We start from the raw sequence: 22,713 nt of genomic DNA, 5'->3' as shown, positions 1-22,713 counted from the left end.
AGTTCCAATAGTCTCTTAGTGGAGTCTTTTGCGTCCCCCATATATAGGATCATGTCATCTGCAAACAGGTAATTTGACTTCTTCTTTTCTAATTTCTATCCCTTTGATTTCTTTTTATTTTTTATTTTACTTATTTGAATGTTGAGGTGAAACAAAGAGAGAAATCTTTTTGATCTGCTGGTTCACTCCCCAGATTGCAGTAACAACCAGTGCAGAGGCCAGGCTGATAACCAGGAGCTAGGAGCTTCGTCTGGGTCTCCCAAGAGGACAGCAGGGGCCCAAGCACTTGGGCCGTCTTCCACTGCTTTTCCAGGCCATTAACAGGAAACTGAATTGAAAGAGAAGCATCTGGGACACAAACTAGTGTCCATATGGGATATAGGCATCACGGGAGGAGGCTTTACCGGCTATACCATGATTCTGGCCCAGTTTCTGTTTTCTCGCCTAATGACTCTAGTTAAAACTTCCAGAAATATATTGAATAGCAGTGGTGAAATTGGACATCCTTGTGTGGTACTGGATCTTAATGGAAATGCTTCCAACTGTTCCTCATTCAGTGTGATGCTAACTGTGGGTGTGCCATATATTCCCTTGATTGTGTTGAGGAATGTTCTTTCCATCCACATTTGCTTAAGGTTTTTATCATGAAAGAAATTGTATTTTATCAAATGGTTTCTCCACATCTATAGAAATAATCATATGGTTTTTATTCTTCAATTTGTTAATGTGATATGTCATATATCAACATTTGCATATGTTTAACTGTTCCTGCATACCAGGAACAAATCACGCTTGGGCTGGGTGAATGATATGTCTGACTGTGTTGCTGGATTTGATTAGGTAGTGTTTTGTTGAGAATTTTTGCATCTATGTTCATCAGGGATATTGGTCTGTAGTTCTCTGTTGTATATTTTTCTGGTTTTAGAATTAAGGTGATGCTGGCCTCATAGAAGAAGTTTGGGAGGATTCCCTCCCTATCAGCTGTTTTGAATGGCTTGAGAAGAATTGGAATTAGTTCTTCTTTAAAAATCTGGTAGAATTCAGTAGTGAAGCCATCCAGTCGTGGGCTTTTCTTTATTGGGATGGCCTTTATTAATGATTCAATCTCTGTCTTGGATATTGGTCTGTTTAGGATTTCTATGTCTTCATGACTCAAATTTGGTAGATCATATGTACCCAGGAATCTACCCATTTTCTCTAGATTTTCTAAATTATTGACATATAGCTATTTGTAGTAATTCCTGATGATTTCTTTTATTTCTATGGAATCCATTGTAATATCTCCTTTTTCATCTCTGATTATATTAATTTAGGTCTTCTCCCTGTTTTTTCTTTTTGTTGGCTAGTTGAGCCAATGGTTTATCAATTTTATTTAAAAAAAAATAGCTCTTCATTTTACTGATTTTTATAGTTTTTTTGGTTTCAATTTTGTTCATTCTCAACTAAATATTTATCTTCTTACATTACTTTTGGGTTTGTTTGTCCCTGTTTTTCTAGGTCCTTAAGAGGCATTGATAGCTCATTTATTTGATGCCTTTCCAATTTCTTGAGGTGGGCACTAATCATTATAAACTTCCTTCTTAACACTACTTTTGCTATATAACAAAACTTTAAAAAAAAGAGATTTATTTGAAAGGAGAGTCAGAGATAGTGAGAAGGAATAACAGAGAAATTCTCCATCTGCTAGCCTACTCCCCAGATGCCTGCAATGGCCAGGGCTGGGCCAGACCTAAGCTAGGACCAAGAAGCCTCATATGGCCTCCCTTGTGGGTGTTGGGGCCCAAGTACTTAGTGCATATTCCTTTGCCCTGCCAAGGGCAACAGCAGGGAGCTGGATCTGAATTGGAGCAGCAAGGACTCGAACCGGCACCCACATGGGATGTCAGTACCTCAGGTAGCAGCTTAACTTGCTACACTACAATGTTGGCCCCATATCATAAGTTTGATATGTTGTACTGTCATCTTCATTTGTCTCTAGGAATTTTTGCTTTCCCTTTTGATTTCTTCTATGCCACACTGTTCATTAGGAGCATTTTGTTCAGCCCCCATGTGTTTGGATATTTTCTAGAGATTCTTGAGTTGTTAATTTCCAGCTTCATTCCATTGTGGTCTGAAAAGATACATGGAATGATTTCAGTTTTGTGAATTTTTTGAGACTTGCTTTATGGTCTAGCATATGGTCAACATTAGTGAAAGTTCTATGCAATGATGAAAAGACTGTGAATTCTGCTGTAGGATAAAATGTTCTTTAGGTATCAATTAAGTCCATTTGGTCCATAGTGTAGACTAGCTCTGTTGTTTCTTTGTTGATGTTTGTGTAGTTGATCTGTCCATTGATGAAATCTGGACATTGAAGCCCCCCATTACTATTGTATTGGACTCTATATCTCCCTTTAAATCCATTAAAATTTGTCTTAAATAGCCAGACACCCTGGCATTGAGTATGTGTACATTTATGATAGTCATATCTTCCTGTTGAATTGATCATTTAATCATTGCATAATGCCCTTCTTTGACTCTTAACAATTTTTTTTAAAGTCTACTTTTTTTGATATTAGCATAGCTACACCTGCTCCTTTTTTGCTTTTCAGTAGTGTGGAATATATTTTTCTGTCCTTTAACTTTCAATCTGTGTGTATCTTTGCAGGTGAGCTGTTTCTTGTAGGCAGCAATAGATGGGTCTTATTTTTAATCCATTCAGCGAGGTCTGTATCTTTTAATTGGGGTATTTAGGTCACTTATATTTAAGGTTATTATTGATAAGTAATTGACATTGTCCTGCCATTTTACCTTTGTTTGCTTTGAGTTTCCTTTGTATATTTATTAGGGGATTTTCTGCATTAGCATTCTTTAATAATGACTGTCATTCTGTTTCTGTGTGTAGCACATCCTTAAATATCATTTGTAAGGCTGGATGAGTGGTGAAAAATTATTTAAATTTCTATTTGTTGTGAAAGATCTTTATTTCACCTTCATTCATAAATGAAAGCTTTTCAGGATACAGTATTTTGGGTGGACAACTTTTTTCTTTTAGGACTTGGACTATGTCTCTCCATTCTCTCTACCAGCCTATAGGGTTTCTGATGAGAAATCAGTTATCAGACCAACTGAGGATCCTCTGAAAGTCATCTGACATTTTGTGCATATTTTAGAATCCATTTTTTGTGTTTTACTGTTTAACATTTGACAGTTATGTGTGATGGTAAAGATATTTCTTTTTTAAAGGGTTATTTATTTATTTGAAAGGTAGAGTTACATGGAGACAGAGGCAGATAGAGAGAGGGGTCTTCCATCTGCTTGATCACTCCCAAATGGCTGCATTGGCAGGAGCTGAGCCAATCTAAAACCAGGATCCAGGAGCATCTTCCAGGTCTCCCATCTATGAGCAGAGACCCAAGAACTTGGGCCATCTTATACTGCTTTCCCAGGCCATAGCAGAGAGTTGGATTGGAAGTGGAGCAGCCAGGACTCAAACTGTTGCCCATATGAGATGCTTGTACTGCAAGTGGAAGCCTTACCCTCTATGCCACAGTGCTGGCCCATGAAGATCTTTTTTGATCGTGGCTATTAGGACTTCTGTGTACTTCTGTACTTGAATGTCTCTATCTTTCTCTAAACTAGGGAAGTTTTTCCGTCTATTATTTCACTGGATAGACTTAATCTGTTCTCTCTTTCCACACCTTCAGGAACTCATAAGACACATTTGTTTGCCCGTTTAATAGTATCCCATAAATTTCAAACACTGTATTTACCTTATAATTTCCTCCTCCTCCTCCTTCCTCTTCCTCCCTCCTCCTCCTTCTTCTCCTCATCCTCCTCCTCCTCCTTCTTCTGTCTGACAGGTATACAAGATTTGTCTGCTAGTTCGGATTTTCTTTCTTCTGCCTTATCTAGCCTATCGTTAAGGCTTTCCACTTTTTTATTTGACATATTTAATTCTTCAATTCTAATATTTGAGTTTGATTTCTCTTCAATATCTCTATCTCCAAACATTTTTTCAAAGATCTATATATTTGAAAGGCAGAGTTACAGATGGAAGGAAGCAGAATGGAGGGGGGAGGGAGGGAGAGAAACAGAGAAAGAGAGAGAGGGAGGAAGAGAGAGAGAAATCTTCCATCTTCTGGTTCACTCTCCAAATGGCCAATCCTAAAGCAGGAGCCAGGAGCTTCTTCCCACTCTCCCACATGGGTGGGGGGCCTGAAGACTTCATCATCTGCTGCTTTCCCAGGGCATTAGCAAATTGCTAGATAGGAAGTGGAGCAGCCAGGACTTGAGCTGGTGCCTATATGGGATGCCAGTGTTGTTCATGGTGGCTTTACCTGCTGTGCCACAAACGCTTTCAGCAAAATTTTTCATCCATGACTTCTGTTGCTTTCTTTAACTCATGTATTTGCTTATCTGTGTTTTTTAGTAATCTTATGACCATTCTTTTGAATTCCTTTTCAAGATTTCATCAGTCTCTTTGTCTTCATGTTCTAATACATTGAAGTATTCTTGTGTTCCTTTAGAAGAGTCATATTGTCTTCCTTGTTCATATTTCTGGTATTTCTACTTTTATTTTTAGGCATTTATGGAAACATTGGTTGATTTTCTCCTCTGACAGCTTTTAATTTTTGAAAAATGCCTCTGTGGCCTAGAGGAATATCTGCTCCTTCATAGGATATCAAGAAGCATGCACTAGGTAGGGACAAGGAGCTCCTGTCAATGCTTGAGGGTGGATCAAGATTCTAGGTGATACCCTAGTTGAGCATGGTAGATTTCCTCTATTGTCATTAGGGGGAGTGTGTGATCATGTCAACTGGCATGATCATCGTCTTGCTTTCTCTTTGTCAAGGTTATCAATTCCTGGGGGTAGTCTTCAGTGGCTACGGCACACCCACGTAGGTGTTTGATCCACACAAAGGAGCTGTGTGGTCCTCAGTGTGAGCATGGAATCCTTTGCAATGACCCACCCCAGGCACTCTGGGAACTGCCTCTGAAATCAGACACAGTGGTTGCCCAGAGACCCAGCTACATCCCACACCTTATACAGTCTCAGAATTCCCACAGCCATAATGTACAAGGCTCCTACAATCACAGGGAGGAAATCCATTCAGCCCCACAAGCCTGCTCCTATCCAAGGAAAGAACAGAGTTCTTCCCAGAGCCAGCTGCCTGTCCAGGTTCTACATAAGCAGCTTGGGGCTTCATGCCTATGATAGAGTGGGGGAGGGAGTGCCTTATGGTCCTAAGTGTTCGCCCCACCCCATGCCAACCCAGGCCAGACTCAAAGTCAGTGGGGACTGCAGATTTTTCCCTCGATGAAATTCCCTAGTTTTGGCTGGCGCCACGGCTCAATAGGCTAATCCTCCACCTAACGGCGCCGGCACACCAGGTTCTAGTCCCGGTCGGGGCGCTGGATTCTTTCTCGGTTGCCCCTCTTCCAGGCCAGCTCTCTGCTGTGGCCAGGGAGTGCAGTGGAGGATGGCCCAAGTGCTTGGGCCCTGCACCTGCATGGGAGACCAGGAGAAGCACCTGACTCCTGCTATCGGATCAGCGCGGTGTGCCGGCCGCAGTGCGCCAGCTGTGGCGGCCATTGGAGGGTGAACCAACGGCAAAAGGAAGACCTTTCTCTCTGTATCTCTCTCACACTATCCACTCTGCCTGTCAAAAAAAAAAAAAAAAAATTCCCTAGTTTCTTGTGTTGAGCCCCTGCGGCCTCTACTCATGTTATTAAGATGGCACTTCTTCCTATCTAGTCACAGGGCGCCCTTGTTGGAGGATGGAGAGAAAGTATTATGTTCTTCATTCTTAGGGTTGGGTGAGCACCCAGCACCCGGCCCCCTGCTAGTGCTCCAGGCCAGATCGCAGTTAGTGCGGTCTGCCAGGGTTTCCCGCAGGCAATATCACCAGGGACAGGAGCTGCTGCTATCCCAGTCTCCAGCTGCTGGAATTGCTGGTATTGCCCCTCGTGGCTGTGACGTGTTTGTAATGTCCACACTGCTCCATAGCAGGTCTCTTCTTTCTGTAGAATTTCCACTGCAAACGTCTCTCCAACTCTCTCTGGGAATTCAGTTCCTCCACTTTTCTTCAATTATCTTCCCGCGGTCAAAATCAGCGCATCTTTTCCCTATAGGATTCTAACAATCCTGTTCTTACATTGTGAACTTGCCTGCTTCAAACTGGCTAAATGAATTATACTCTGATAGGATAACAAAACACAGCCAGTCATTGAAGGTCTAGTCTTTATCATCAATACATCAATTTAGCATTTCAATGTGTCCCAGGGCAAAGGACAAAGAACTCATGGTAAAATGTTTATATCCTATTCATATTTTTTGTTAATAAAATGAAATTATTTTAGGCAAAAAATCAAAAAAGCAATAATATTTTGCTATAATTTTCTTCAAATTGAACATAAAATTAGATGAGATCAACCTAAAAATATATGTAGGCAAAGAAAATAAAACAGTTAAAACAAATAACGCAAATGGTTTGAAAAGGGAAAGTCATAATTTGTCATTAACATTGAGTATTAAGAGTAAATACACCGCCGGCACCGTGGTTCACTAGGCTAATCCTCCGCCCGCATCTCGGATTCTAGTCCCGGTCAGGGCGCCGGATTCTGTCCCAGTTGCCCCTCTTCCAGGGCAGCTCTCTGCTGTGGCCAGGGAAGGCAGTGGAGGATGGCCCAAGTGCTTGGGCCCTGCACTCCATGGGAGACCAGAAGAAGCACCTGGCTCCTGCCATCGGATCAGCGCGGTGTGCCGGCTGCAGCGCACCAGCCGTGGCAGCCATTGGAGGGTGTACCAACGGCAAAGGAAGACCTTTCTCTCTGTCTCTCTCTCTCTCACTGTCCACTCTGCCTGTCAAAAAAAAAAAAAAAAAAAAAAAAAAAAAGAGTAAATGCACCAAGGAAAGAATTGTAAAATTAGGGGCAAACTTTTTGGCTTAGTGGATTAAGTCACTGCCTCCGAAGCCAGCATCCCATAGGAGTGCTGGTTCAAGAACCATCTGTTCCACTTTGAATCTAGCTCCCAGCTAATGCATCTAGGAAAGAGGCAGAAGTTGGCCCAAGTACTTGAGTCCCTGCCACCCATGGGGGGAACCCAAAAGAAACCCAGGCTTCTGGCTTTGGCCTGCTCAGTCCCAGTTGTTGTGGCCATTTAGGAAGTGAACCAGTGGATGGAAGATCTCTCTCTCTCTGTGTCTCCCACTCTTTTTCTGTAATTCTGCCTTTCAAATAAATAAATAAAAGATAAATCTTTAAAAAAAGAATTGTAAGATTAAAGTTATCAAAATATTAGGAATTTTTCATGCATTTGACAGTTGCTCTATATTTCAAAACATAAATACATTTCATAATATATGCATTGTAAGTATAGTAAATATATCATATTTAAGCTATGCTGCACAAATAAGAATGTCATTTATTTAGAAAACTGACCTGCTATAAAATTTCTCAGCCTGACTTTCCCGTTTTCTCAAATTTCATGTTATAAGACCTCTTAAAATGAATAGCAATTATAATTTATTGAAATACTAATTATGCATAAGATTTATAATGTTCCAAGATAAATGCACACTTTTATTAGAAAAGGTTGTGGCCGGCGCCATGGCTCAATAGGCTAATCCTCCGCCTTGCAGCGCTGGCACACCAGGTTCTAGCCCCAGTTGGGGCGCAGGATTCTGTCCCAGTTGCCCCTCTTCCAGGCCAGCTCTCTGCTATGGCCAGGGAGTGCACTGGAGGATGGCCCAGGTGCTTGGGCCCTGCACCCCATGGGAGACCAGGAGAAGTACCTGGCTCCTGCCTTCGGATCAGCGCGGTATGCCGGCCGCAGCACGCCGGCCACGGCGGCCATTGGAGGGTGAACCACCAGCAAAAGGAAGACCTTTCTCTCTGTCTCTCTCTCTCTCATTGTCCACTCTGCCTGTCAAAAAGGAAAAAAAAAAAAGAAAAGGTTGTGACTATTCACAATTTTCCTTTAAAAAACATACATTTTAAAATTATCCCCATCGTGGTTATCTTCTTCATGTGGTATAATCTCAACACCTTTCCATAATTTCTCCAGAGATGCTTATTTCTTGGCTTTATTTCTTTGTGTTTTTATCAATATTTAATCTGTTGTACAAATTAAAAAATGCTGAGAGTGACAATAGACACAACATAATAAATGAAATCTATAGATAAGCATTTAAAATAGATGAAAAAATATCTCCAGTGGGTAGCTTTTTCTAACATCCTGTACCTTTTATTTACTATATCTGAAATATTAACACCATCATTTTTAAAATGAAAGAAGGTAAAAATTTATTACTAGATGGATAAATAAATCAAATGGTTAATAATAAGAACCTTCCGGCCGGCGCCGCCATAGCTGAATAGGCTAATCCTCCACCTGCGGCGCCAGCACACCACACACACACACGGAGGGAGAGAAGAAGAGAGGGAGAAAGGGGGAGAGAGAGAGAGAGATAGAGACAGGGCTGGACCAGGATGAAGCTAGGAGTCTGGAAAACAGTATGGATTACCAAGGTGCATTGCAGGTACCAAACTCTCTGATCCATTACCCGCTGCCTCCCAGGATGTGCATCAGAAGGAAGCTGAAATCAAACGCAATACCTGCACTCATGACTGGCACTCTCATATGGGATGTGGGTTTCCCAAGCAGTGGCAGAAGCATTATGCCAGGCCGGCACCGCGGTTCACTAGGCTAATCCTCTGTCTTGCGGCACTGGCACCCCGGGTTCTAGTCCCAGTTGGGGCACCGGATTCTGTCCCAGTTGCCCCTCTTCCAGGCCAGCTCTCTGCTGTGGCCAGGGAAGGTAGTGGAGGATGGCCCAAGTGCTTGGGCCCTGCACCCCATGGGAGACCAGGAGAAGCACCTGGCTCCTGCCTTTGGATCAGCGTGGTGCGCTGGCCGCAGCACGCCAGCCGCGGAAGCCATTGGAGGGTGAACCAACAGAAAAAAGGAAGATCTTTCTCTCTGTCTCTCTCTCTCACTGTCCACTCTGCCTGTCAAAAAAAAAAAAAAAAAAGCATTATGCCACATACCCATTCTAGGATTGAGTTATTTAGCCCCAAAGAAATATATTATTACTATTCTATATGTAATCTGTGAAAATACCTTTGTCTTTTTGAAAAGCAGTAATATTTGTAAAGTTTGTGGCATATATGGAATGAGAATGACACTAAAAATTCATTTTACCAAGTTACAGTTGTCAAAATAGGCTTCTTTTTTCTTTGGTTTTTGATCAGGTTCCAGTGGATGAAAAAAGGAGAATCTGTCAAGTAACATTGATAAAGGCTGGTATTATCTTTGCAAGACCCAAAATGTGCAAAGTTAAAAGCTTCTTTGGTATTTACATTATACAATACACCTATTTGTAAAAACTCAGCAAATGTACACTTCATATTTATTCATACATTTTTATTTTAAAATAATTTTAAATAAAATTTAAATAAAATAAAATTTACTGGTTGTGTTTATTTGAAATATAGAGAAGCAGGGAGAGAAAGAGGCAGACAGAGAAAGAGATAAATCCTCCATCTACTGGTTCTCACTCCAAATGCCTACAATAGCTAAGCCTGGGACACACCAAAGTCAGAAGCCAGGAACTCATTCCCCATCTCCCACATGGGTGGCACAAAACCAAGTGTTTGTCCCATCATTTGCTATCTTCCAGTTGTTTTAGCTGGAAGCTGGATAGGAAATGCGAAGTAGTCCAGGCTCACCAGTAACAGATGAAGGATGTGGGTGTTCCAAGCACAGGCTGATCCAGCTGCATAACAACACCTGCCCTGCATTTCTGTTTATGTAAAAACAACTGATTGCTGGTATTTGAATAGAAATCTCAATATGTATGTATAATTATCAGCAACAGCAACAGCAGCATAAAGAACATAGTCATTATCCTGGTAATATTTGGATCTGTGAGGGAGGAAAGAAATACACTCCAATTTGGTATTTTCTGGGTTTTGCTGCAAGTGCAACTAAAGAAACTCAAGTGATTACCATCCCTGCAGATGTTAGGGTTGTATTCTCATCATGTCTACTCTGAAAATAATCGATAAAGCTTTAACTCCAAGGCTGAGCACAATATCTGCAGAACATGACACTGACATTTTATTGAGATTTTCTGCTAAATATTACTAATAGATACATGTTTATGTTTCCAGGACTAGGTCCTTAATAACTATAGAGAAAACTAAACACTAAGTCTCAGATTGTTTGCATTCTGAAACAAAAAGAATAGTTTTCCTTTCGAAACAAAAGAATTGAAGCATGTGATGCAGTCTAGTACATGGAAGGTTAAGGTCTCCTGGGATCCTCCTAACTGTGGCAGTTACCCACAGGCTCAGGAACACCAACTCAGGAAGCAAAACGAAAAGGAAAGAGTTAAAACAAATTATATTCTCAAAGCCTCCCTAAATTCTTAAAAAGTCAAAATTGGTCAGATTAAATAGGAACTTTCTAAGAAAAAAATAGAACATCTTGAATAAAGGCAAAACTTGAAGTGCTTAGCACCATGAAATGTCTGCAACATCACTAATGTTGCAAACCCAGAGAACTGCTTTCACTTGCTCACAACTTCAATTGATGACTTCCAAAACTAAGATAAAGCTTAGTGTAAGGGAAGGAAAAAAAAAAACACCTTGTTATTATTTTGACTTAGATTCAACATGGCAGAGCATAAAAATTGCTTCACTGATGTGAAACGTAAGGGATCTTGAGATGTTAAACTCATTTGGTATTGAGAAACAGTAGGAGGTAGGAGGTGTAAGTAGACTGCCTGTGCAGAATAATGTGAGAAGAGCAAATAAAATATGGGAACTATGAAACTCTCTACGGAAATACAAAATTAATCAAAACGTGGACCAGTTGGGGGGAGAGAGAAAAGTGTCTCAAGATTGTCTGTGAAGGGTAAATTATAAAGAACTTTAAGCATTTGAAGAGTTGTCATTTTGCAAACAGTTCTGTAAGATACTAATAAGTGTTCATTTAAAATATTAAAGTATTTAGAAAATTTCCAAAGTTGTTACTATGGTAATGTACTTTAGGAATCTCCAAATATGAAATAATATACAATGTTATCCAAACTTGTTTAATGAAAATCTTTTTTTTTTTTTAACTTTGGGAATTTAGTGCAACTCAGACTCCAAAAATATCCTGTTGAAAATACTGACTTAAAGTAAATTTGAAAATTTCAGGAAGAGAATAAGACTTACCCAAATTTCCATGTCAACAAACTCATATTGAAATGGAAGCACGTAGCTCAGTGCTGTGAGTACCACAGCGAAGTTATAGTCTTTGACCTTAAGCATATATATGGTCTCAGAAAGATGTTATGAAATGAGGATTGGCAGGAAAATAACAGACCAAGAGGAAGAAAGGAATGAAGGAAGGAATGAACCAACACTGTAGGATTTATGGTAACCTTAGATTTTGTCACTTTGTAAAACTGAAGGAAAATCGGGATTATATTTAAACATCAAGCTATTTAAAAAATACATTGCTTTTTGCTGTAATTATAAGCAGAAAAAATGCCTTAAAGTGTAAACCACTGGTAAGGCTCAAATTCATCAATGACATCAGAATGTTAATGATTTTGAAAGTCATGAATTTAATTCTTTCAGATACACAAGCTCTTTGAGAAATAATTTTCTTTCATTTTCAAACTTCCTTTGGATTCCTCAGTCCACTGACTTCTCCTTTTTGGACTCAAGCATATAGTAGATTTCTTCTGATAATTCAGTTTCTTTTTTTGGAGGGTAAATCCAAGAAACACCTTTTCAGTTTTTAACCCATTGCTTGAAACATTAAATACTGTTGATCATTTCCTCTTCATTGAAACCTTCTTGGTTTCCATAACAATTTATTAATATATATCTAATTCATATACATTATATGTATTTATATATTATAAATGTTCGTGTATTAATAGTCATATATATCATATATATGTTTTATTCAATAGATGCTTTATTATAAGAGCATAGATTTTAAAAATCTCTAATTTTAAAATAAAAATCAAAATAAAATATATACAAAAATTATATTTAATACTATTTTATATATTTCTTTTTTTAAAAGATTATTTATTTACTTATTTATTTGACAGGTAGAGTTTACAGACAGTGAGATAGAGAGAAAGGTCTTCCTTCTGTTGGTTCACTCTCCAAATGGTCACAATGGTCGGAGCAACGCCAATCTGAAGGCAGGAGCCAGGAGTTTCTTCCTGGTCTCCCATGTGGGTGCAGGGGCCCAAGCACTTGGGCCATCCTCCACTGCTATCCCAGACCACAGCAGAGAGCTAGACTGGAAGAGGAGCAACCAGGACTAGAAACGACGCCCATATGGGATGCCAGTGCTGTAGGCGGAGGATTAACCTAGTGCCCCACGTTGCCAGCCCCTATATTTCTTATACATAACCATTAACTATATATATATATATATATATATATATACACCGTATATAACTAATTCTATATAACTCTATATACTATGCAACTATTTGTTATATAATATACACAGATTACATAATTTTATATGTACAGAGAAAGTTACTTTGTATGGGAAAGAAGGTTTTTTTATAGCCCTTGACATTTTCAAACCCATTTCTGAACTTCTCCATCCATTTTAATCTATACTCAAACTCAGATAATTAGGTTCAGTTGTCAATAACTCCATATGTCAGCATTTCCCAAGCATTTACTATGTATTAGGGACAAATATTATGTATGAGTTGATGATGTACAGATGGATGTCAAAGTGCCTGAATGGCTGGCTTCCACTGACAGTTTCAAAAGGGTTGAAGAATTGCCTTCTCTGGCAAGGCTTCCCGGCGTCCGCCTAAGTTAGCATTCCAGGCTTACCTAGATTCTAGCAATCATACTGTGGTGTTGTACTTATTTGCTTGATGTGAGACGAGCAGGGCTCTATGTCTGACACAGTGTCTGGAACATCCCAGTGTTTCTTTGATGCTGAATCAGTGGGGTGAAGAAGATCGTGACTGAGTAAAAATATATGTCTATATCCAGATAATAAGGGATAATGGCATATGTAAAGACGACGAGATTTCAGATATCAAAAAGAGGGTTCCAGTGCAAAAAAGATTTGTTTTCATTATTAAAAAAAAAAAAAAAACACAGGTAAAAGGAAAATCAAGATAGAATTAACATCAATTATGGAAATGTTATATAAATCTGTGATTGAGATCAGTGTTAGGATTTGCAAAAGATCAAACAGACAAAACTTCAGTAAATCTGGTGATAATTCTTTCAATTAAGAGAATGTATACTTTTGTACACACTATAGTTTAAAAGGTAAATTACAATGATTGTTTCTATGTTCTTCATCATTTAAAGATAATTTATTTGTTTTTATTATAAGAAATTAACACAGGCAAATTTAGTGTTCAATCTTGTAGTTAGATATTTTGTGATTTTTTTCCCAAAAGGGTTATGCAAAAGTGCACAAAACTGCATTAAATAGTAACTGATACCATCTTAGCATTATATGAGCTTATATGGTCATTACCATAATCAAAACAATATAAGGACTTAATTATTCATGGACTCAATAAGGCAGTTTTTCTCACTAGAATTATGTTTGCTATATATGTGGCTTTGAAAAAATGCAGCTGTTTGAAAGCCTCCCAATAGCTGTGGAATCAGGAATAGGTATTGTGTGTGTGTGTATGTGTGTGTGTGTGTGTTTTACAGGTTGTTCTGTTGTGTAGTTCATAAGATCATAGATGTAAGATTTATAAAACAAAGAGAACTTTGTTGCTAACTGTTGGAACGTAGTCCAGGACATTATTATTTAGCTCATATAGAAATAGAAAAAAAGATAAAACAAATACCTGAATAAATATTGATATCTTTTCACCACATGCAGTCTCTTACTGAAACCCTCCTGTCTCAGGACTCCTTGTGATCCCGGTTCTGTGAAGTCAGTGCGATGGAGGTCCTATCTGACACAGCTGAGTTCTAGAAAGTATTTTCAGGCTTGATCAGCAGGGAGCAAGCATCAAAAGACACTCTGTAGTAGCAGTGTTCTTGTCCATTGGACATTCCCTTCAAAAGACTATGGACCACTCCTTTCAACTTTTGCTTGGCTACCCAGAGACCAAGCCCCACACTTGGTGCTTGGCTTACGTCCCCACAGAACCACATGGGTACACTTCACTTGGCCACTGATGAAAATGAAACTGACAACTTCAACATTTGTTGAAAGTAGGGATGCCTGATATTTAATGGGAAAAAATACAATGCAATGATGCAAGAGGTGAGTTAAAACTCTACAAATGAGTATGTCATCACCTGGACAGCTACACTGATGCTCTCTTCTGTATATTAAGTATATTTAATTATATATTACAATGCTTTGATATATTTTAAGTTCCTTTGGTTACCCAGTTCTTTTTTTAAAAAAAAATTAATGATTTTTATTTGAAAGTCAATGTTACTGAGAGAGAGAAAGGAAGAGAGACACACAGAGAGACCCTCCATCCACTGGTTCACTCATGGCAGGAACAACTAGGCCTGGGCCAAGCCAAAGAGCCAGGAGCTTCTTCCAAGGTCTCCCATGTGGGTTTCAGGAGCCCAATAATTTGGGTCATCTTCTGCTGCTTTCCCAGGTGCATTAGCAGGGAATTGCATCAGAAGTGGAGCAGCTGGCACATGAACTGCTGCCCATATGGAATGCCAGCCTCCAAGACAGCTTAACCACCTATGCCACGATGGGGGCCCTGAGCTACTCAATTCCAAGAATCAGCAAGGTCTAGGTGGAATCTACCTTTAATGTACAAACTGACCAATCCAAAGCCATCCTTCTCTGTCTGTCCCAGACACCCCAGGAGGCAGCATTCCTCTGCCTGAATCATCCCTGTACAGGTACAAGGCAACCAGCCTATATACCACCTGGAACTTTTCAAATTAGCCTGCCCTGCCTTGTCTTCCCTAAGGAAATTCAAACAAATGCTCTGGTCCAAATTTTTCCATTTTTCCCCCTCCTCTGCACTCGGATGTCTTTCCTTTGCGGCCCCGCATGGTGCACCATGCCTCCTGTCTGTATGATTGTGAACTTTGCTCCCTGAGCCTCCCATCTGTCTTCTCTTACAGTCGTATCCGACTGTCCATCACATACATAAAAGAACACAAAATTCTTCCTTTGAACCCTGTGTGCAGGCACACACAGGTTTAACATCAACTGAAGTATTCAAATAAAGGTCTTCAGTGAATTTGTTTCTATTATTTTCCCCCATGTATCTTACTTTATAGCAGAGATTTTTTTTAAAGATTTATTTATTTGAAAGTCAGTTACACAGAGAGAAGGAGAGGCAGAAAGAGAGAGAGAGAGAAGAGAGAGAGAGAGAATCTTCCATTGTTTCATTTGTTCTCAGAATAATGACTTTCAATGCCTGTGACAATTATAAAATGCAGTGGTCTGTTGTTAAAACATAAACAAATAGTGATACAGCATATACTCTTTTAATTAATATTTTTTTCTGTTAGGATCCAAGCTTCTGCTTGGGCAGGACTGTTCAGCTTTATTTATTAAACAAATCATCAGCTTTTGTTAGTGCTAACGAGCCCTGGCTCACCACCTGACAAAGGAACACGACTCACACAGCAGTCACACAGGACACACCCCCAACGGCACAGGGCACAGGTGTCCCAGCCTGGGCGGCACACCAGCCCAGGAGAGCCACCCAAATATACGCTTCTCACTGCACACACTGCCTTTAAGAACAAAAAAACTGAAAATAAACACTCATCAAGTCAGGAGAGTCTCTGTCTCTGGGGGAAGGGGGTAGAGGTGGCCGAGGCTCCTCAGGACAGCGTGGGGGAGGCCGGGCGCTGCTGGGGCCTCCTCGGGTGCTGAGAGATGGCCGGGATCTCTTTTAATATTAGACAACAAATCTTTTAGCAAGTCTAACAGACAATTTGATGACAAAACAGTCATGTGTGTATATATTTTGAGATATCTGTGAACAATTGTGATATGGAAATATCTAATTTCTCCTAGCAACAAAATCGCAAGTACTAACAATGCAATTGTTATCTGTGTCCTACCAGCAGGATTGAAACAAGTAGTATCAACTAATATTTTCTGCTCACAAAAGTCCATTTTGTTGCCCTTGAATTTCATGGGCCCACTTCAAGAATTCTATATGTAGATCTCTTCAGGATCATAGATTCCAAATTAAGGGTCATGATTTCTGCCACTTACATATATTTAGGTCCTGTCATTTTTAACAAACAGAGAGGCCAGAGAGTTCTAGATTGGGCCGTAGCAGAAATGGTTAAGGTTTGAGAGTAGCTGTCATAACACTACTGGCAGTGAAAGTATCAGGGATGGAAAGACATTAATGGAGGAAATCTAGAATTGAATTCCCCACTTCGTTATTAGCACCCAACAAGGGAAGAGTCACTCATGAATGAGACTGCTTACCAGGCAGAGAGTGAAGGGTCCCAGCCTTCTCACTCCTGGGAATTTACCCATTCGAAGGGAAATCAATATATGAGTTATGTATACCCCCATGTTTATTGCTGCTGTCAATCAAGCAAGGATTGGATAAAGAAATTATATATATATATATATATACACACATATATATGTATAAACTATGAAATATTACTCAGCCATAAAAAAGAATGAAATCTTGTCTTTCACAAAAAATGGATGCAACTGGAAACCATTATATTTAGTGAAATAAGCCAGTCCCCAAAAGCCAAATATCACGTTTTCCCTGATGTGTGGTAACAGAGTACAAAAATTTGTAGGCCAGCGCTGTAGCTCAATAGGCTAATCCTCCACCTAGCGGCGCTGGCACACCGGGTTCTAGTCCCGGTCGGGGCACCGGATTCTGTCCCGGTTGCCCCTCTTCCAGGCCAGCTCTCTGCTGTGGCCCGGGAGTTCAGTGGAGGGTGGCCCAAGCGCTTGGGCCCTGGACCCCATGGGAGACCAGGAGGAGCACCTGGCTCCTGCCTTCGGATCAGCGCGGTGTGCCGGCTGCAGCTCGCAGGCCGCAACGGCCATTGGAGGGTGAACCAATGGCAAAAGGAAGACCTTTCTCTCTATCTCTCTGTCACTGTCCACTCTGCCTGTCAAAAAATAAATAGATAAAAAATGATATTCTTGTTAAAAAAATTTGTAATATATATGAGAAAAATTGACATTTTGAAATTTGAAAATTATTTATAGCCTGTGTCTCTACTGTTATGGAACAGTGTTTTTTGCTTCTATTTGTTGAATTCTTTACTTAGTATAAGGTTAAACTTATGATTATAAAGTAAACTAAAATTATGTCTTTAGAAAAAATAAAAGAAATGAAGGAGGATGGTGGGGGGGTACTGTGAATAGTATCATTATGCTCCTAAATCCATGTATATGATATAAATGAAATTTGTTCATCTTAAAAATATTTTAATAATACAAAAAAGAAAATGAAGTGTCCCAGGACAGGAACAGTCTCACCTGATTCTACGCAGAAAATCTTCATTCTGTCTCGGTTAGAGGAAATTGAAATGATTCTCTGGCACCTGGCAAATTCCATCTTAACGATAGCAAAGGGCAGGCATGTCCGTTTTACAGAGAACGTTCATAAAGAACAATATCAGGTTTCCTCCATGAGAACAAATGTTAGAGGAATAGAAGACAAAGTGTAGGTGGATAGAGCCTACCCTGGAAGCCATGTGATAATGGACAGATTATAACATCTACAGTACCAAAGTACAATTCCAAATGCCCAAAGTACATTTAAACTAAAAACATAGTCCAATCGATGCAGTTAAATCCTTTGTAATTTGACCTACAATATTGTCAGCAGTTCTCTAGTTGTCCATGGTACTGCCATAATGTAATCCTCCGGTACAATAATCATACACTACTTGGAGTGTAATAGGTTGGCTTAAAGCAATTTAATCTTTTCAACAAGCTATGCAGCACCTACTTACATACGATTATTATATTGTCAGGGTGATGTAAATGTGAAGGACATCAAACAGGAATTTTAATTGGATATTTTGTTATTTTAAGTCAATAAAGACAATAGAGGTTAACAGTTTAGCAGGTGGTCTCCAGCATCAGAATCCTGGCTCTGCCATTCACCAGAGGCATGCGCTTGAACAAATGTCTTAGATGTTCACAGTAAATGAGAAGGCTCCCAACAGAACCTGTCTCCTGGATGTACTGCGAACACTGAAGAAGTTAACCTGTGTGATGCAGATAGAGTCAATCCTGGAGCACAGTACACACTGTACAGATGTCAGCTATATTCATTTCCAGGTATGCTGCATGGTCAGAAACAGGCAGAGCAATCCTTAGATTTCTTTAAAAGTGCTGTGCAGTATTATCACTAATATCAGATATTTCTTATCTCTCTGCAACCAATTTAATAAAACTGTCTTCACATTAGAAATGCTGCTCAGAATTATTTTATTAGGAAAGCAAGTTTAGAAGAAAAGAGAAGGTTTGGCTTATTCTGTTATAAGGGGCACTTGTTTCCTTTCAATTAATCAGTCTCTCACCAAGCATGAGCCTCAGAGGAGATAAACTTAACAGTGAGTAGAAAGAAATGGACAAGTTACCGGGTTCCGTAGTAACTGAAGGAACCAACTTCTAAATAAGCATCTTATCCTTCCCAATATCTGTTTCTGTGTATGATCATAAACTATTAAAGAACCACTAATAATTTAGTTCTTCATGTCATGCAAAGTTTAAGAAAGGAGTTTTAGACTCCAACAGGAATTCAGAAATAACTGTAATTCTTCACTTGTGACTTCAAAGAATATTTAAAGTAAGATACAAACATGCAACCCAGCAAGAGTTATTAAAATTTCCTCTCATCTCCTCATGAGCTCTCCAGCTCTCAGACTGCAAATCCCAGAAACTCTGTTAGGAATTTCCTATTCCTTGCTCTTAGCTCTCTCCCCTGAGCTTACTGCTTCCTTCCTGCTGCACCCTTCAGTGTGTGTCAGCTCTGGACAGGAGATTCTATGTTCTGCTTTAATCATGTTCTACTTACTTAGTCCTTTGGGTGTATTGTCTCTTTGTGCAAAGAAACAATGAATATATGTTAGGCTATACTGTTAAAATCCAGTGCTTAATAACATATTAGCCTGAGAATGAATGCAGAAAAATCATCTTATCAAAGGCATAGTAAGATAGAAGATAAATTTGGAATCCCATTTTAGTTAAAAACTTAATATTCAATCTGAAGTGGTAAATGGGATTAAGTTCTTTATTACAACAGTGACAATGTTATCTGTTAGTGTATTTTATTGATTGTGGTAATATGAGATGGAGAGTATTTTCTCTGACATTACTTAATTTCAGGGTTAACTAAATTAGTATCATTACAGTCTTACTACATCCCAAACACTTTCATCCATTAATGCAACACATCCATTGTGGATCTAGAAATTTACCTTCAAGGAAGGTAGTTTTGTGTGTGTTTTTTGCATCATACGTGTCTATTTCCAACTGCTATGCATTTTATTATTTCTTTAAAGAAGATAAGAGGGATTTAGATATGTCTCAGTTATGTCTTGCTTTTTTGGCATACTGTTCCTAGATATTTAGGGAGAAATGATTCTTTTAAGAGAAAAATACCACTTTTGTGGTTTTTTTATATGTGGGTCAAGCATTTGGCACAGTGGTTAGGCTGCTGCTTGGGGCACTGTGTCACATGGGTTTGAGTCCCAGCTCCTCTCCTGACCCCAGATATCTGCTTACATGTACCTTGGGAGGCATCAGGTGGTGGTTCAAGGACTTGAGTCATCACTCTGTAATTTATGGAAAATCAAAATTTAATAATATGCTTGTATCATGATTTCTGTCAAAAGGGCCACTTCAGGTAGCCACCCAAACCCAAAGGATACTCTCATTATAACAGCAATTTCTAAATGAAAGTTTAGCTCCTTGATGCAATCATCTGGGTGAGTGATTAAGATATCAGGCCAGTGTCATGCAAATAAAAACTGCCCAGCTATCTTAAAAGACAGTTCTTCCCCTTGTATGATGTAGTCAGATAAATACATGGGGTCTTCAAATAATTTGTTGGAAAAGGGTATTCAAAGATCAGCTTGTTTGTGCAAGGGCATTGTGGCACAGTAAGTTAAGCTGCTGCTTAGGTCATTGCATGCCATCCCATAATGGAGTGCCTGGTTTGAGTCCTGTCTCCTCTGCTTTTGATCCAGCTCTTTGCTATTACACCTGGGAAGGCAGTAGATGATGGCCCAAATACGTGGGTCCCTGCCACACACATGGGCGCTCTGGTGTAGTCTTGGCTGCTGGCTTCAGCCTGGCCTACTTTTGTCTGCTGTGAGCATTTGAGGAATAAACCAGCAGATAGAAGAGCGTTCTCTTTCTCTCCCTTTCTCTTTTCTGTGTGTGTGTGTGTGTGTGTCTCTCTCTGCCAATCTGCCTTTCAGATAAATAAATAAATAAATAAATAAATAAATAAATTTTTAAAAAGATAAGTTGGTTTTAGCATAAAAAGTATTTGAAGTCCCAACATAATTGTTTTGCATAATGTACATTATTCATGGATTTAAATGTGCTCCAAAGAGTCAGCGTTCTTAGTGCTTCATGGTTACAATTATAATTAAAAGATAAGGATAATAGCTTTCATTCAGGCCTCCCTGTCTCACAAACTAAGAAGGCAATCTCATCAGTTAATGGAAAAACTTAGTTAGATCACAGAGTTGTAAAAACATAACATATATTTACATTTTACTTCAATCAAACACGTAGAAATTCATATTCATTGGCTAAATTTCTAATAGAAGGTTGGTGCTGTGGTATAGTGGGTTAAGCTGCGCTGGTTTGATTCCTGGCTACTCCACTTCTGATCTAGCTCCCTGCTAATGCACCTGGGAAAGCAGCAGAAGATGGTCCAAGTGCATGAGCCCCTGTACCCATGAGGGAGACTTGGCAAGCAGCTCCTGGCTATAATAGCCAGTGTATTAATATCCTATTCTCGTGGCTCCTGGCATCAGCCCGGCTCAGCTTGGCTATTGTGACCATTTGGGGAGGGAACCAGTAGAAGAAAGACCTTTCTCTCTCTGTTTCTCCCTCTCTCTCTCTCTATATATATATAACTCTGCCTTCCATATAAATAAAACAAATCTTAAAAAAAAAAAATCTTTGACTAAACCACATTTCTTATTTAATTTTTAAAGTGGGCCTACTGATTGAAGTTTCTTTCCATTTTTCTTATATAAACATATCATTTCTTTCAAATTCTTTTGACTCCTATAAAGCAATATGAATGCAGATTTTATCCTTTTGTTTAGAGTTGTGTCTCTGACTTCTAATTTTATATAATCTTACATTTTTACAACCTTTAATATACCATACAAGATGTCCTCTATAGTTTTATCATCAACTTTATTTCTATTCGTATCATTTTAAAATGTAATTAAAGAACTTAATTACAGATTAAATACAAGCTGGTTACAAAATTGCTATAATTCAAGGAATAGGATCATGCTGAACGTATTATGTGTTATCATTTAATCTGGATAAGTTATTAGAAGTCATAAGAAAGATTTACTATGCCTCAGATAAGTGAAGGTCCCATTCACTATTGAAAAACTGATTTTCCAGTAGAATTTAATAATAGTTCAGCAGGAAGGGGATCTTATGCTCAGAAATGGGTAAATATTTATCAACTTAGAAATCAGCACCAGTCATCTTCTCAGGAACAAAAATAAAAATGTTTAGAGCCACCCAGAGCTTGACTTAAGAGAATATTGCTTCCAGTATCTCAAATTCCCTTTTGATTTACTTTAACCTAAAAGAATCAGAGCTACATGCAGAGGTTGAATAGAAGAATATTGAGAATAAGCTGGTACAGCCAATTCATTGCATCATAGCCCATGGGTTTTAAGGCACACAAGAGAATTTCAAGTTTTAATAGAATTGATCATGGCCCTGCAAAAGGAGTAATGCATTTTAAGCCAGTCTGGCCATTAGCAAATGAATGGAATTATTCTCAAACACATTTCAACTTTTCTTTGATTTTCATGATAATCAGGCTCTAGTGTTATGGTTTCGTCTTTGTAGTAATGGAATGAATAAAATCTATAAATATTCCAATGTACTCTAGTTCATTGTTTTACAAAGAACTTATTCTTCAGTTGTGTGGATACATTTTTATCCCAATCTCCAATTCCCATTCAGAAGAGCCAAACTGCAAAAGCTAAATAGCACAGTGCCAAAAAAAAAAAAGTACCAGATCAGAGATCATTGTGATTGTGAAATTTATTCTATTTAATTCAAACTATATTTTGTAAATTTTGTGTTTTTACCATGATTTATATCATTGTAGTATATTATAGATTGCCCACAAGACTGTGATCTTAAAGATCAATCATGATCATTTATCAAGATGTAGTAGTGACGTGATATGGAAGAAGGCACCTAACAGAAAGGGAATTGGAGTTGTCCTCTAGAAGCTGAAAAGGCAAAGAACTGAATTTTCCCTACAGCTTCTAGAAGGAAGACAGTAGTTTGGATGTTGTCATTTTAGTCCAGTGTGGCCTCTGGTGGGCTATTGACCTATAGAACTGTAATATACTAACTTTGTTACTGTTTTAAGGCACAGAATTTGTTGTAACTTGTCATGATAGCAATATGAAATTAATACACTGGTTCCTTGGTTAACTTTGCTAATTTAAATGAATGATAGTGAAAGGGGGAAAATTATTCATAAGTTGGAA

General features: G+C 38.9%; 1 protein-coding gene across 5 annotated transcripts in view; it reads left to right on the top strand.

Annotated features, from left to right (window-relative positions):
• GPC5 (glypican 5) overlaps positions 1-22,713 on the top strand; it is a 1,599,230-nt gene that overhangs the window by 1,277,217 nt on the left and 299,300 nt on the right. For 2 of the 5 annotated variants that reach the window (XR_007921150.2, XM_051850546.2), the window contains one exon: positions 9,238-11,806. The exons of the other annotated variants lie outside the window; for them this stretch is intronic. The gene's annotated coding sequence lies outside the window, so the exon portion shown is untranslated. Of the gene's footprint in view, positions 1-9,237; positions 11,807-22,713 lie in introns of those variants that run through there. 5 annotated transcript variants of the gene reach the window in all.

Source organism: Oryctolagus cuniculus, chromosome 9 (genome assembly GCF_964237555.1).
Source record: "Oryctolagus cuniculus chromosome 9, mOryCun1.1, whole genome shotgun sequence".
Taxonomy (NCBI): Eukaryota; Metazoa; Chordata; class Mammalia; order Lagomorpha; family Leporidae; genus Oryctolagus; species Oryctolagus cuniculus.
The sequence above is the reverse complement of the archived record's forward strand: the minus strand, read 5'-3'. Positions and strand labels throughout refer to the sequence as shown.